Raw genomic sequence first — 13,321 nt, 5'->3', positions numbered from 1 at the left:
AAGCCACACCACACCCACCAAAGTATGCCCACAGAACCAGTAGTAAAAAATTTTGGATTTCACCACTGGAATGAATATTTATTTTCCTATCCCAGATAGGAAACCGTCTCATGCGGATTCCAAACAATTTAGTGTTGTTCCATTAATTGTGTCAATTATTTCTAAATCCAAATAATAATAATAATAATTTTATTTCTATACCGCCCTTCTCCCGAAGGACTCAGGGCGGTTTACAGCCTATTAAAAGCACAAGACAAACATCAATTAAAATAATTTAAAATTATTAAATAATTCGGCTCAATTTAAAACCCCAGAAATTTAAAACACCCAATTTAAAATTATTATGTTGATAGCCCAGCCTGGCGAAACAACAGGGTCTAGAAATAGAACAAAAGTCCATACACTGAGCCTTCTTTTTGCATAATGTAAATCCATCTCCTATCTTCTAGAATTGTGAACATCAATTAATCATGATAAGAAAGCATAATTTTATTTACAGACCTTATCAAAAGCAGTTGCCAAGAACATTTCTGACTCCAATAACTGAGCCTGATGTTGAGGAAGGAAGGGAAGGAGGGAAGAAATATATAATTTAGTTAGCTATCGGACTTCACGGTGTTGCTTTTAACAAGTTGTATCTGGAAGACAGCCTAAATTTGCCTTGGTAAAGGTATGGTGTTTACCATTTTACCATTTAAAATGAGCCACGCTGGTGCAATGGTTAGAGTGCAGTACTGCAGGCTACTTCTGCTGACTGCCGGCTGCCTGTAATTTGGCATTTCTTATTTCACCAGGCTCCCGCACCATTCGAAGGCTGTTTATCCCAAACTGCATAGCTAAAAGTCTACGTACCCTGTTTCCCCAAAAATAAGACACCCCCTGATAATAAGCCCAATCAGGCTTTTGGACGCATGCTAAAAATAAGCCCTCCCCAAAAATAAGCCCTCCCCAAAAATATTTAAATGCAGAGCTGGAAATCAGGCAAGACGGCAAGAGGAGCCCCATCTTGCTCCACGTGCCCCAAAATAATAAGACCTCCCCAAAAATAAGGCCAAGCGCTTATTTCGGGATTCAAAAAAATATAAGACAGGGTCTTATTTTCGGGGAAACACGGTAGATTCTCAGTCATCCAGGTCATGGTTGTCCCAAAGGTGCTTGTTCAGGACTTTCTTGTTTATTCTTTGAAGATATTTCACTTCTCCTACAAGAAGCTCCTTCAGTTGTGAAGAAGGTTGTAAGGGTGAAAAACGGTCATAAGTCATTTTTTTTTCAGTGCTGTTGTCACTTCGAATGGTCCCTAAATGAATTGGTTGTAAGTTGAGGACTCCCTGTATCGGATCACATCCCTGTCCTTCATATTAGACAGCAAAGTAACTTGGCCCAATCCTATTAGTTGACCAACACTTTGAATTGTTGTCTATGTGCGCTAATTTATTTCTTATCCTGGTGACATTTATGCTACTCAATTATATTTTCGTTTACAGGATGCGACACTCCACAAACCAGTTAACGATACCAGGAAACAATGCTATATATCTCCCTCACTTGCACGCTCTTCTTACTTCAATTAGAAAAGCTAAGCTTCAAGACCATCATTCTGTCACCCACCAAATAATGAATTATTCCAGAGTTTGTTTGCTTTTTTTTTTTTTTTAGGCGAGTCTAACAATGCACATTTATTATTGATCCAGTGGTTCTTTCTTGACATTCAGAGGGCATCTTACTCAACCGCGGAAACACTTTTTAGAAAACTTTGTTTGCCAAGTTATCAAGTGGGCTTAAGGAAGTGACGTAACCCATCGGCACACTTGGTTACAGATAGTCCTCGGCTTACAACTGCAAAGAATAGAATAGAATAGAATAGAATGGAATGGAATGGAATGGAATGGAATGGAATGGAATGGAATGGAATGGAATGGAATGGAGAGGGGAGGGGAGGAGAGGAGAGGAGAGGATAGAGTAGAGTAGAGTAGAGTAGAGTAGAGTAGAGTAGAGTAGAGTAGAGTAGAGTAGAGAATGGAATGGAATGGAATGGAATGGAATGGAGAGGAGAGGAGAGGAGAGGAGAGGAGAGGAGAAGAAAGGAAAGAATAGAGTAGAGTAGAGTAGAGTGGAGTGGAGTGGAGTGGAGTGGAGTGGAGAATAGAATAGAATAGAATAGAATAGAATAGAATAGAATAGAATAGAATAGAATAGAATAGAATAGAATAGAATAGAATAGAATAACAGAGTTGGAAGGGGAGCTGAAGGCTAAAACGTGTGAAGAATGGTTCCAATATCTCAGGGATTCAGCCAGTTCGCACCACTTCGGGAGAACCGGTTGTTAACTTTCTGAACAGTTTGGTGAACTGGTTGTTGGAAGAAATCATTAGGGCAGAGAACTGGTTGTTAAGTTACTTGAATCCCACCACTGGATTGGAGGTTAATATGAAGAACGGTTGCAGGAATTGGGTGTCTAGTTTAATGAAAAGAAGGATTAGGGGAGACAAGATAGCAGTGTTCCAATATCTCAGGGGCTGCCAGAAAGAAGAGGGGGTCAAGCTATTCTCCAAAGCACCTGAGGGCAGGACAAGAAGCAATTGGGTGAAAACTCATCAAGAAGAGTGTCCATGGAGATCCACCAAGTCATGGTTGTCCCGAAGGTGCTGTTTTCAAGAGGCATCTGGACTTTCTGGTTTTTCTTTGAAGATGTTTCACTCCTCATCCAAGAAGCCTCTTCAGCTCTGAAATCCAGACCACTCAGAGCTGAAGAAGCTTCTTGGATGAGAAGCAAAACGTCTTCAAAGAAAAACCAAAAAGTCCAGTTGCCTCTTGAAAAAAAGAAAAAAAGCACCTTTGGGATAACCGAGGAGAGAAGCAAGTTAGAACTGAGGAGAAATTTTCTGACCATTGGAACAATTAATCGATGGAACGACTTGCCTCCAGAAGTTGTGGCAGCTCCAACACCGGAAGTTTTTTTTTTTTTTTAAAAAAAAGAAGACATTGGACAACCATTTGTCAGGAATGCTATTTTTTTGGTACTTAAAAGGTCCTTAAAAGGACCGTGGGATTGTTTGTGAAGCCAGAAGATCCTCATGGATCTCCAGCTACCAGTCTGTGTGTTACTCATTTAACACCACCCAGGAGGCACGTGTGCCTTAAGGATTGCCATGGACGCGAGTAACTTTGCCTCCCGACAGACTATTCAACATATAGTGAGGGAATGCTCTAACAGAAGGTATCCAGGAGATTTTAGGGACTTCCTCTGCACAACAACGACAGCTACTGACTGGATCACCAAACTCGACATTAAACTCTGAAATGTTATTTCTGTTTTCCTCTTACTGCTTTTTCTAAAAATTGTTTTAATTGTTTTAACCTGTAAAAATGAAGTGTTTTAATATTGTGTGTGACCAGCCATATGCTAAATAAAATTTATCCTTTAGAGTTTAATGTCGAGTTTGGTGATCCAGTCAGTAGCTGTCGTTGTTGTGCAGAGGAAGTCCCTAAAATCTCCTGGATACCTTCTGTTAGAGCATTCCCTCACTATATGTTGGATAGTCTGTCGGGAGGCAAAGTTACTCGCGTCCGTGGCAATCCTTAAGCCACATGTGCTCCTGGGTGGTGCTAAATGAGTAACAGAATGACAGTGTTGGAAGGGACCTTGGAGGTCTTCTAGTCCAACCCCCTGCTCAGGCAGGAGACTCTACACTGCTTCAGACAAACGGTTATCCAACACCTTCTTAAAAACTTCCAGTGTTGGAGCATTTACAACTTCTGGAGGCAAGTTGTTCCACCGATGAATTGTTCTGTCAGGACATTTCTCCTTAGTTCTAGGTTGCTTCTCTCCTTGATTAGTTTCCACCCATTGCTTCTTGTCCTGCCCTCAGGTGCTTTGGAGAATAGCTTCGCTCCCTCTTGTTTGTGGCAGCCCCCACTCTAAAAGAAGCGGATAACAAGGAATACGAGAAAAGCTTCACAGGGGGAAATATGGCTGCCGCTCCACAAAACACACACCTACAACAACACGTCACAGAACATCCTTTTAAAAAGAGCCTGGCAAGCCACTCTGCTTTTAATCCTGTGCACCACTGCACTGGGAAACAACGTGCGTCATCAAAATGAAGAAGCACACTACCCACCCACCCCAAAAAAAGAAAAAAAAACAACCCCCCAAAAATTGGTTAGTTAGATTTTTAGATAAAATTGACAGCACGCGTTCCTTGAAACTCACCCACATGTTAGTCTTATACCGATATTCATATTTTATCTGCAATCTTGCTGGGGGAAGATATTTTCTTTGCTCGCAAGCTCAGAAAAAAAGGTGATGATAACCATCTCTTTCGGCACCAGGGTTAGCGAGGCTTCCGTGGGTTTAATCTCGGCTTGCCATCTGCACGCCAACACTCATGGTCTTATGATGAATTTGTCTTCAAGAGAAAGGAAATGTAAAAATGAGACGGATTGGAGCAAAACAGCCATTCTTTCACAGATTCTGTGGACCAAGAGAGAGATGAAGGGGGCTCGACGATAACCTACCTGATAGAAAATCAGAAAATATGTAGGTGATCCTCAGTAGCTCAGCGGTTAAAGACACAGAGCTTGTCAGCTGGAATGCTGACAGTTCGGGTTCGAGACCCGAGCACTGCGCAACGAGTGAGCTCCCGTTCCTGCCCGGCTAGCAGTTCGAAAGCATGCAAATGCAAGTAGATAAATAGGTACCACTTGGCATGTAGCCATGTTGGCCACATGACCGGAGAAAATGTCTTTGGATAACGCTGGCTAAGAAAAGGAGATGAGCAGCGCCCCCTAGAGTTGGATTTACCTCAACTTTAGGACCACAATTCAGTCCAAACTTTCTGCTGCTAAAAAAGACAATTGTTGAGTGAGTTTTGTCCCATTTCGACGACTTTTCTTGCTGCTGTGGATAAGTCAATTCCTGCAGTTGTTAAGTTAGCAACATGGTTCTTAAGTGACTCAGGTTTCCCCCATTGTCTTTCCTTCTCAGAGGACAGCTGGGAAAATTACAAATGGTGATCAGTGCAACTGTCATAAGTACATGCCAGTTGCCAAGCGTTTGAATTTTGATCACATGACCATGGGGATGCTGATATGGTCATCGCTATAAAAACCATTTTTAAAAAAATCACTTTTTTCAATGTTGTCACTTCAAGTGGTCACGAAACAAAGCGTTGTAAGTCAAGGATTACTTGAACTCAGATGATCTAAAGCTCTCCTCATAGAAAAATCATCTTAGGCCTCTCAAGCCATCTTTATCTGTATATGAGATAGCAAGTAAAAAATTAGTCTGTGCCAGCAAGGGATAGAATCAAGATCATGTGAAGTGTTAATGTCATTTTATAAGGCTTTGGTAAGGCCACACATGGAATATTGCATCCAGTTTTGGTCGCCACGATGTTAAAAAGATGTGGAGACTCTAGAAAGAGTGCAGAGAAGAGCAACAGAGATGATGAGGGGACTGGAGGCTAAAACTTATGAAGAACATTGTAGGAATTTGGTATCTCTAGTTTAATGAAAAGTAGGATTAGGGGTGACAAGGTAGCAGACTTCCAATGTTTGAGGGGCTGACACAAAGAAGAGGGAGTTCAAGCCAGTAGTGAAATCCACATTTTTTTACTACCAGTTCTGTGGGTGTGGCTTGGTGGGCGTGGCAGGGGAAGGATACTGCAAAATCCCCATTCCCTCCCCACTCCAGGGGAAGGATACTGCAAAATCCCCATTCCCTCCCCACTCCAGGGGAAGGATACTGCAAAATCTCCATTCCCTCCCCACTCCAGGGGAAGGATACTGCAAAATCTCCATTCCCTCCCCACTCCAGGGGAAGGATACTGCAAAATCTCCATTTACACCCCACTCCAGGGGAAGGATACTGCAAAATCTCCATTCCCTCCCCACTCCAGGGGAATCTCCATTTACACCCCACTCCAGGGGAAGGATACTGCAAAATCTCCATTCCCACCCCACTCCAGGGGAAGGATACTGCAAAATCTCCATTTACACCCCACTCCACGGGAAGGATACTGCAAAATCTCCATTCCCCCCCCACTCCAGGGGAAGGATACTGCAAAATCTCCATATACACCCCACTCCACGGGAAGTATACGGCAAAATCTCCATTCCCACCCCACTCCACGGGAAGTATACGGCAAAATCTCCATTCCCACCCCACTCCACGAGAAGTATACGGCAAAATCTCCATTCCCACCCCACTCTAGGGGAAGGATACTGCAAAATCTCCATTCCCACCCCACTCCAGGGGAAGGATACTGCAAAATCTCCATTTACACCGCACTCCAGGGGAAGGATACTGCAAAATCTCCATTCCCACCCCACTCCACGGGAAGTATACGGCAAAATCTCCATTCTCACCCCACTCCAGGGGAAGGAAATTGCAAAATCTCCATTCCCTCCCCACTCCTGGGGGAAGGATACTGCAAAATCTCCATTCCCACCCCACTCCAGGGGAAGGATACTGCAAAATCTCCATTTACACCGCACTCCAGGGGAAGGATACTGCAAAATCTCCATTCCCACCCCACTCCAGGGGAAGGAAATTGCAAAATCTCCATTGCCTCCCCACTCCTGGGGGAAGGATACTGCAAAATCTCCATTCCCTCCCCACTCCTGGGGGAAGGATACTGCAAAATCTCTATTCCCTCCCCACTCCTGGGGGAAGGATATTGCAAAATCTCCATTCCCTCCCCACTCTGGGGAATATCAGAGGTGGTATTTGCCGGTTCTCCGAACTGCTCAAAATTTCCGCTACCGGTTCCCCAGAACCTGTCAGAACCTGCTGGATTTCACCCCTGAGTCAAGCTATTCTCCAAAGCGCCTGAGGGTAAAACAAGAAGCAACGGATGGAAACTAATCAAGGAGAGAAGCAATCTAGAACTTAGGAGAAAGTTCCTGAGTTAGAAAAATTAATCAGTGGATTAATTAACGGTTTGCCTCCAGAAGTTATAAATGCTCCAACACGGGAAGTTTTTAAGAAGAGATTGGACAACCATTTGTCTGAAATGGTGTAGGGTTTCCTGCCTGAGCAGGAGGTTAGACTAGAAGACCTCCAAGGTCCCTGGAGTTGTTAAGTTAATAATACGGTTGTTAAGTGAACCTGGCTTGAGCATTGACTTTGTTTCGTGAAAGATGATCACATGACTCCGGGGTATGAACCAGTTGCCAAGTGTCTGAATTTTCATCATGGGACCATGGGGAGGCCACATCGGTCCTAAGTGTGAAAAATGGTCGTAAACCAGGTTTTTTTTCAGTGCCATTGTAACTTTGAATAGTCACTAAACAAACTGTTGTAAATCAAGGACTACCTTAAGTCCTCGACTTAAGACCCCAATGAACTCAATTTATGTTGCTAAGTGAGAAATTCGTTAAGTGAGTTTTGTCCCATTTTACGACTTTTCTTGCTACATTTGTTCAGTGAATCACTGGTGTTTTTAAAGCTTTGAAATGGTACAGAATCTCCTCCTTGAATAGGGGGCTGGACTAGAAGACCCCCAAGGTCCCTTCCAACTCTGTTTATTCTCGTCTCTTCTCTTCTCTTCTCTTCTCTTCTCTTCTCTTCTCTTCTCTTCTCTTCTCTTCTCTTCTCTTCTATTCCATTTCATTTCATTCCATTCCACTCCACTCCACTCCACTCTACTCTACTCTACTCTATCCTACCCTACCTTACTCTTGTTCTGTTCTGTTCTGTTCTATCCTATCCTATCCTATCCTATCCTATCCTATCCTATCCTATCCTATCCTATCCTATTTTCTATGCTATGCTATGCTACGCTACCCTACCCTACCCTACTCTACTCTCCCCTACCCTACCCTACCCTACCCTACCCTACCCTACTCTACTCTATTCCAACATTCTAGATGGAGCTATCATAACCTAAAGAAAATGAGCTCTCCTTTCAGGCCACCTAAAACCCTTTTAACTCATCCAGTTTTTCAGTGGTTGGGCTAGTTCCAATTTCAAAATTAAGAAGATCAGCATGATTAGCAAGTTGTGTAACATTTTTAATTGCAGTAATTCTATCCCTTTGCTTCTTTTCCGATTGTGTTTTACCTACTCCCTAGTTAGGATTCTGCTCCTGATTTGAACCTGAAATATATATTTTCCCCGGGGATGTAATTATGACTCTTCAAGGCATATTGTTTTACAGACAAAAGCTGCTTTGAAACAATAGATGCCCAAAATCGTTCAATCTTAAGATATGTTCTTCCAGTTTTAAAAGAAATATTATGATGTGCTTGTCCATTTTTTTAGAAAAATGTAACAAATGAAAATGTATATACAGATCATCCTTGATTTACAACAGTTCAGTTCGTTTAGTGACTGTTCAAAGTTACAACGGCGCTGAGAAACCAAATTATGACCATTTTTCATACATATGACCAGGGGTGGGCTGCTGGGGGTTCGCATGGGTTCAGGCAATCCTCTAGCTAGGATTCTGCCCAGTTCAGCGAACCCCCAAATCCCACACCTGGCTAGCCCCACCCCACCCCGCCCAACCCGCCCGCCCCTCCCCGCCCCTCCCAGGAGTCTCCATGAGGCCCGTTTTGGATGCCAGGTAAGTACAGGGCTCGTGAGGAGGCTCTGGGAGGGCAAAAAACAGGCCTCCCAGAAGTTCTCAAAGGCCAGAAATGGGCCGTTTCCGGCCTCTGGAAGGCCTTTGAAGGGCCTCCGAAGGACCGGGGGTCGCTGTTTTTGCCCTCCCAGAGACTCCAGGAAAGCCTCCGGAGCCTGGGGAGGGCAAAAAATGCCCCCCCACACCCGCCATGGTGCAGCAGGCCAACTAGGCCACACCCACCATGACTACGCCCACCCAGCAATGGGGCAGAGAACCTGTTGCTGAGATTTTTGAAGCCCACCCCTGCTTATAACCTTCGAAGCATCCCCCGTGGTCAGGTGATTTTTATTTGGATGCTTGGCAACCGGTTCATATTTATGGCGGTCATGCGATCCCCTTTTGCGACCTTCCGACGAGCAAAGCCCAAAGGGGGAGCTGGATTCGCTGAACAACTGTGTCCCTCACTTAACAATTCGAGCCATTTGCTTAACAACGGTGGCAGGAAAGGTCGTAAAATGGGGTCTGTCTCGCTTAGCCACACAAAAATTGAGGAGGGGGGGTCCTCAATCGTAAGTCGCAAGTCGAGGACTCCCTGTAGATAAACAGATGAAAACAACTGCAGATTATTTTAAGAGAGAGAACCCATCTTCTGAGGTATTTTTTTGTAAGGGAGCTCTGGCGTTTAAACCCGATAGCTTTCAGTGGTGTTTAGAACGGGCTCTTGAAATGATTAATTGGAAGTCTTCAAGTAGGTAAACGCCAAACTATTAGCTTGTCTCCGGGACATAGCAAGGCCTAAATGCAGTCCTATCGTCTCTTTCAGGTCCCGCGTTCAAGCATTCCATTAGTCGGGCAAAGTAATGGATTTAACGAATTTTGCTTTGTCAGTTTCACTGGAACCGACTGAACCCCGACCTGGGGAGAGAGACGTGAACGAGCATGTGGAAGACCAAAAAAGTGGGGGTTTGGAGTCTCTTTCTTAGTTAAATAATTATTCCTGCTTCCTCTCCACCCCGCCCCGAAGGTTGAGGAGTACATGGAACAGTCTCAAAAGGTTAAGAAAATTGAGGGGGGGGGGTTGGAATTGCTGTATTAAAAAAAGCTGCTTGCTAGCTATGTAATTATGATAAATACAGGTTATTAAATAGTGTGTTAAAAAGGGCCTACTTTATATTACCTTCCTACTGTGCTATTGTAATAATTTGCAGTATGGGCAGGGGTGAGGGATGGAGGCAAAGTTCATGAAAGTGTTTTTTTTAAAAAAAAAAAATTCAGAAATGTGGCTGAGATTCCCACAGAGTTTTCCCTTGTCGTACTTTCCTCTTGGGGCGTGTTGTTCATAATTCATCGAGTTAGGTCCTTATCATAAAAACATGCTGCTCGATGCTAAGAATGGAATGATGCGGTCCATCCTTAAACTGTGCGTAATTGACCTGGTGAATTCTTACATCCCAGGAGGTGGGGATGGCCAGTAACTTGGTTGGGCTTAAAAGTGGATGAAATAGACTTGTGATTCTTGAGACTTTGAGTTACCTCTGGGATAGTGGAAGAGTGCCGCAAATATAGGTTGCGGTAGATAAGTGGATAGGAAAGAGAGAGATGAGAGATGAGAGATAGATGATAGATAGATAGATAGATAGATAGATAGATAGATAGATAGATAGATAGATATGGAGGGAAGGAGGGAGGGAGGGAGGAAGAAAGGACAGAAGGAAGGAAGGAAAAGGAAGGAAGGAAGGAAGGAAAGAAAGAAAGAAAGAAAGAAAGAAAGAAAGAAAGAAAGAAAGAAAGAAGAGAGATATTTAGATGAGAGAGGGAGGGAGATATATATATATATAAGAGAGAGATTATGATAGATAGATAGATAGATAGATAGATAGATAGATAGATAGATACTGTAGATAGCCAGATGATGAAAGAAAGAAAGAAAGAAAGAAAGAAAGAAAGAAAGAAAGAAAGAAAGAAAGAAAGAGGGAAGGAAGGAAGGATAGAGGGATATATGTATAGATGAGAGAGGAGAGAAAGATATAAGACAGAGAGTGATGATAGATAGATAGATAGATAGATAGATAGATAGATAGATAGATAGAAAGATAGGGAGGGAGGCAGGCAGGCAGACAGGCAGACTGGATGGATGGGTGGATGGATGGATGGATGGATGGATGGATGGATGGATGGATGGACGGACAGATGGACGGACGGACAAATGGATAGAGAGACAGACACACATACACACAAAGCAATGTAGATATGTAGATAGATAGGGAGAGAGAGAGAGAAAGAGACAGAGACAGACAGACAGAAAGACAGACAGAAGATGATAGACTGGATAGAGGGATGGACAGACAGACGGATGGATAGCCAGACGCAAAGACAGAAAGAGAAAGAAATATAGGGAGGGAGATAGATAGGGAGGAAGAGAGAGAGGACAGAGACAAAGACAGAGTGATAGACAAAGGCCAAAGTGGTCCCGGTGTTAATACAGAAGACCTCAGGGCCATGACTCCTGAACTGGCAGTGTGGCTCCAACAGATCCCAGCAGCAACGCCGGAGCCCTCCGTCCAGAACAGTGCATTGCTAGAAAGAGCTAAGTGGTGACGCAGTGGCTCAGTGGCTAAGACACTGAGCTTGTCGATCGAAACATCAGCAGTTCAGTGGTTCTAATCCCTAGTGCCACGTAAGGGGGTGAGCTCCCGTTACTTGTCCCAGCTTCTGCCAACCTAGCAGTTCGAAAGCACGTAAAAAAAATGCAAGTAGAAAAATAGGAACCTCCTTTGGTGGGAAGGTCACAGCGTTCTGTGCGCCTTTGGCATTTAGTCATGCCAGCCACATGACCACGGAGACGTCTTTGGACAGCGCTGGCTCTTTGGTTTAGATTATTGGGGTGTTTTAATCTGTCTGGGCCAAAATGATTTAATTTGATTTTATCTGGTTTTTAAATTTTTTGTATCTATGTATTTTATTGTTGGCTGTTCACCGCCCTGAGTCCTTCGGGAGTAGGGCGGTATACAAATCAAATAAACTAAACTAAACTAAACTAAACTAGAAACAGAGATGAGCACCGCCCCTTAGAGTCAGGAACGACTAGCACATATGTGCGAGGGGAACCTTTACCTTTTTAGGAAGAGCTAAGATCCTGCACAGAACCCTCAAACTCTCACTGAATGAAGCTCCCTGTTATTGGTTTTTTTGTGTTTTACCAGAACCAAGATAATGGATCCAGACAAGGAAGTATCGCGGTTCCCATTCCAACCAAACAATTCCCCATCCACCATCCCGGTTTGCTCTCCCCAACCAACCAACCAACCGATTCGCATCCCCCTATCAAACGCAATCTGGATCCTGTTTGGGCACATTTGCCCCCCCCCAATCAAAACGGTTGGCAACCTTCCCCTGTCTGTGACCTCCTCCTCCTCCTGCTATTCTTACCTAAGTCACCACGGCTGTAATTATCCTCTAAAGCGCCAGCGTACTTTGACCCAGCACATAATCATTAGGGGAAAAGAGATTGACAGGACCTGCATTGTCAGTTGCTGAGTTTCCTCCTCCTCACCCCCCCTCACCCCACCCCACCCGTTCCCTCCCTGATGCAAACCTCCCGTCCTGGGACAGTCAGGCTCCAGGTACAAAAGGCTTGTTCCAAAATGATTGACGGGTAAACAGTCGCCTCTTTCAATCCCAATCATTTACAGGTGAACCACGGTGTTATTCACACTGCATTCTCTACCCAGCGCTCCCCGACAATGCAAAAGGAAACAGATCTCTAAGTCAATACAGAGTTTATCCGTAGTTGGGGGTTACTGTCAGCTTGATATATGAACCGACTTTGGGAACGCGGGAGATTGCTAATGGGTGTAATTTTTTTCCGCCCTCCCCATCCTCACTCTTTGAAACAGAGTTCAATTTTCAATGATGCAGCCTCTCTCTCTCTCCATTTTTCCTCCGAGTTTGGGGTTCCAGATTTCCCGAAGTCTTTTGTTGTTAGTTGCGAAGTCGTGTCCCAACCATCGCGACCCCATGGACAACGTTCCTCCAGGCCTTCCTGTCCTCTACCATCCTCTGGAGTCCATTTAAGCTCCCACCAACTGCTTCAGTGACTCCATCCAGCCACCTCGTTCTCTGCCGTCCCCTTCTTCTTTTGCCCTCCATCGTTCCCAGCATGAGGCTCTTCTCCAGGGAGTCCTTCCTTCTCATTAGGTGGCCAAAGGATCTGAGTTTTCTCTTCAGGATCTGGCCTTCTCAAGAGCAGCCAGGGTTGATCTCCTCTAGGACTGACCGGTTGGATCGCCTTGCAGTCCAAGGGACTCGCAGGAGTCTTCTCCAGCACCAGAGTTCAAAGGCCTCCATTCTTTGCCGCTCAGCCTTCCTTATGGTCCAACTTTCAGAGCCATCCATTGCAACTGGGAATGTAGTAATCTTGACTGATTAGGAAAACAATTTCTGAGCATCTGCAAATACATTCTCAATTGCTGAATTGATTCAGAGGTATGCAGGATGATGATTTGATTCAACCTTCCAGTATGGAAAACTGACTTGTTTCAGATCTTCAGATGAATTAACTTCAGATAGATCTCTAAAACGAAACATCACACAGTTCAAAGAATTGAAGCAAAGACAAGAACAGAGGCCTCTTCATTTCCACAAACTTTGGGTTCATTTATCAGATTAAGTCCTAAATCTAAGTCTAAATCTAAGTCTCAGCCTTCCTTATGGTCCAACTTTCACAGCCATCCATTGCAACTGGGAACACC

The sequence above is a fragment of the Pantherophis guttatus genome, chromosome 7 (genome assembly GCF_059756535.1).
Source record: "Pantherophis guttatus breed Tessera chromosome 7, ASM5975653v1, whole genome shotgun sequence".
In the NCBI taxonomy this organism is placed as follows: domain Eukaryota; kingdom Metazoa; phylum Chordata; class Lepidosauria; order Squamata; family Colubridae; genus Pantherophis; species Pantherophis guttatus.
Note: the sequence above shows the minus strand (reverse complement) of the source record.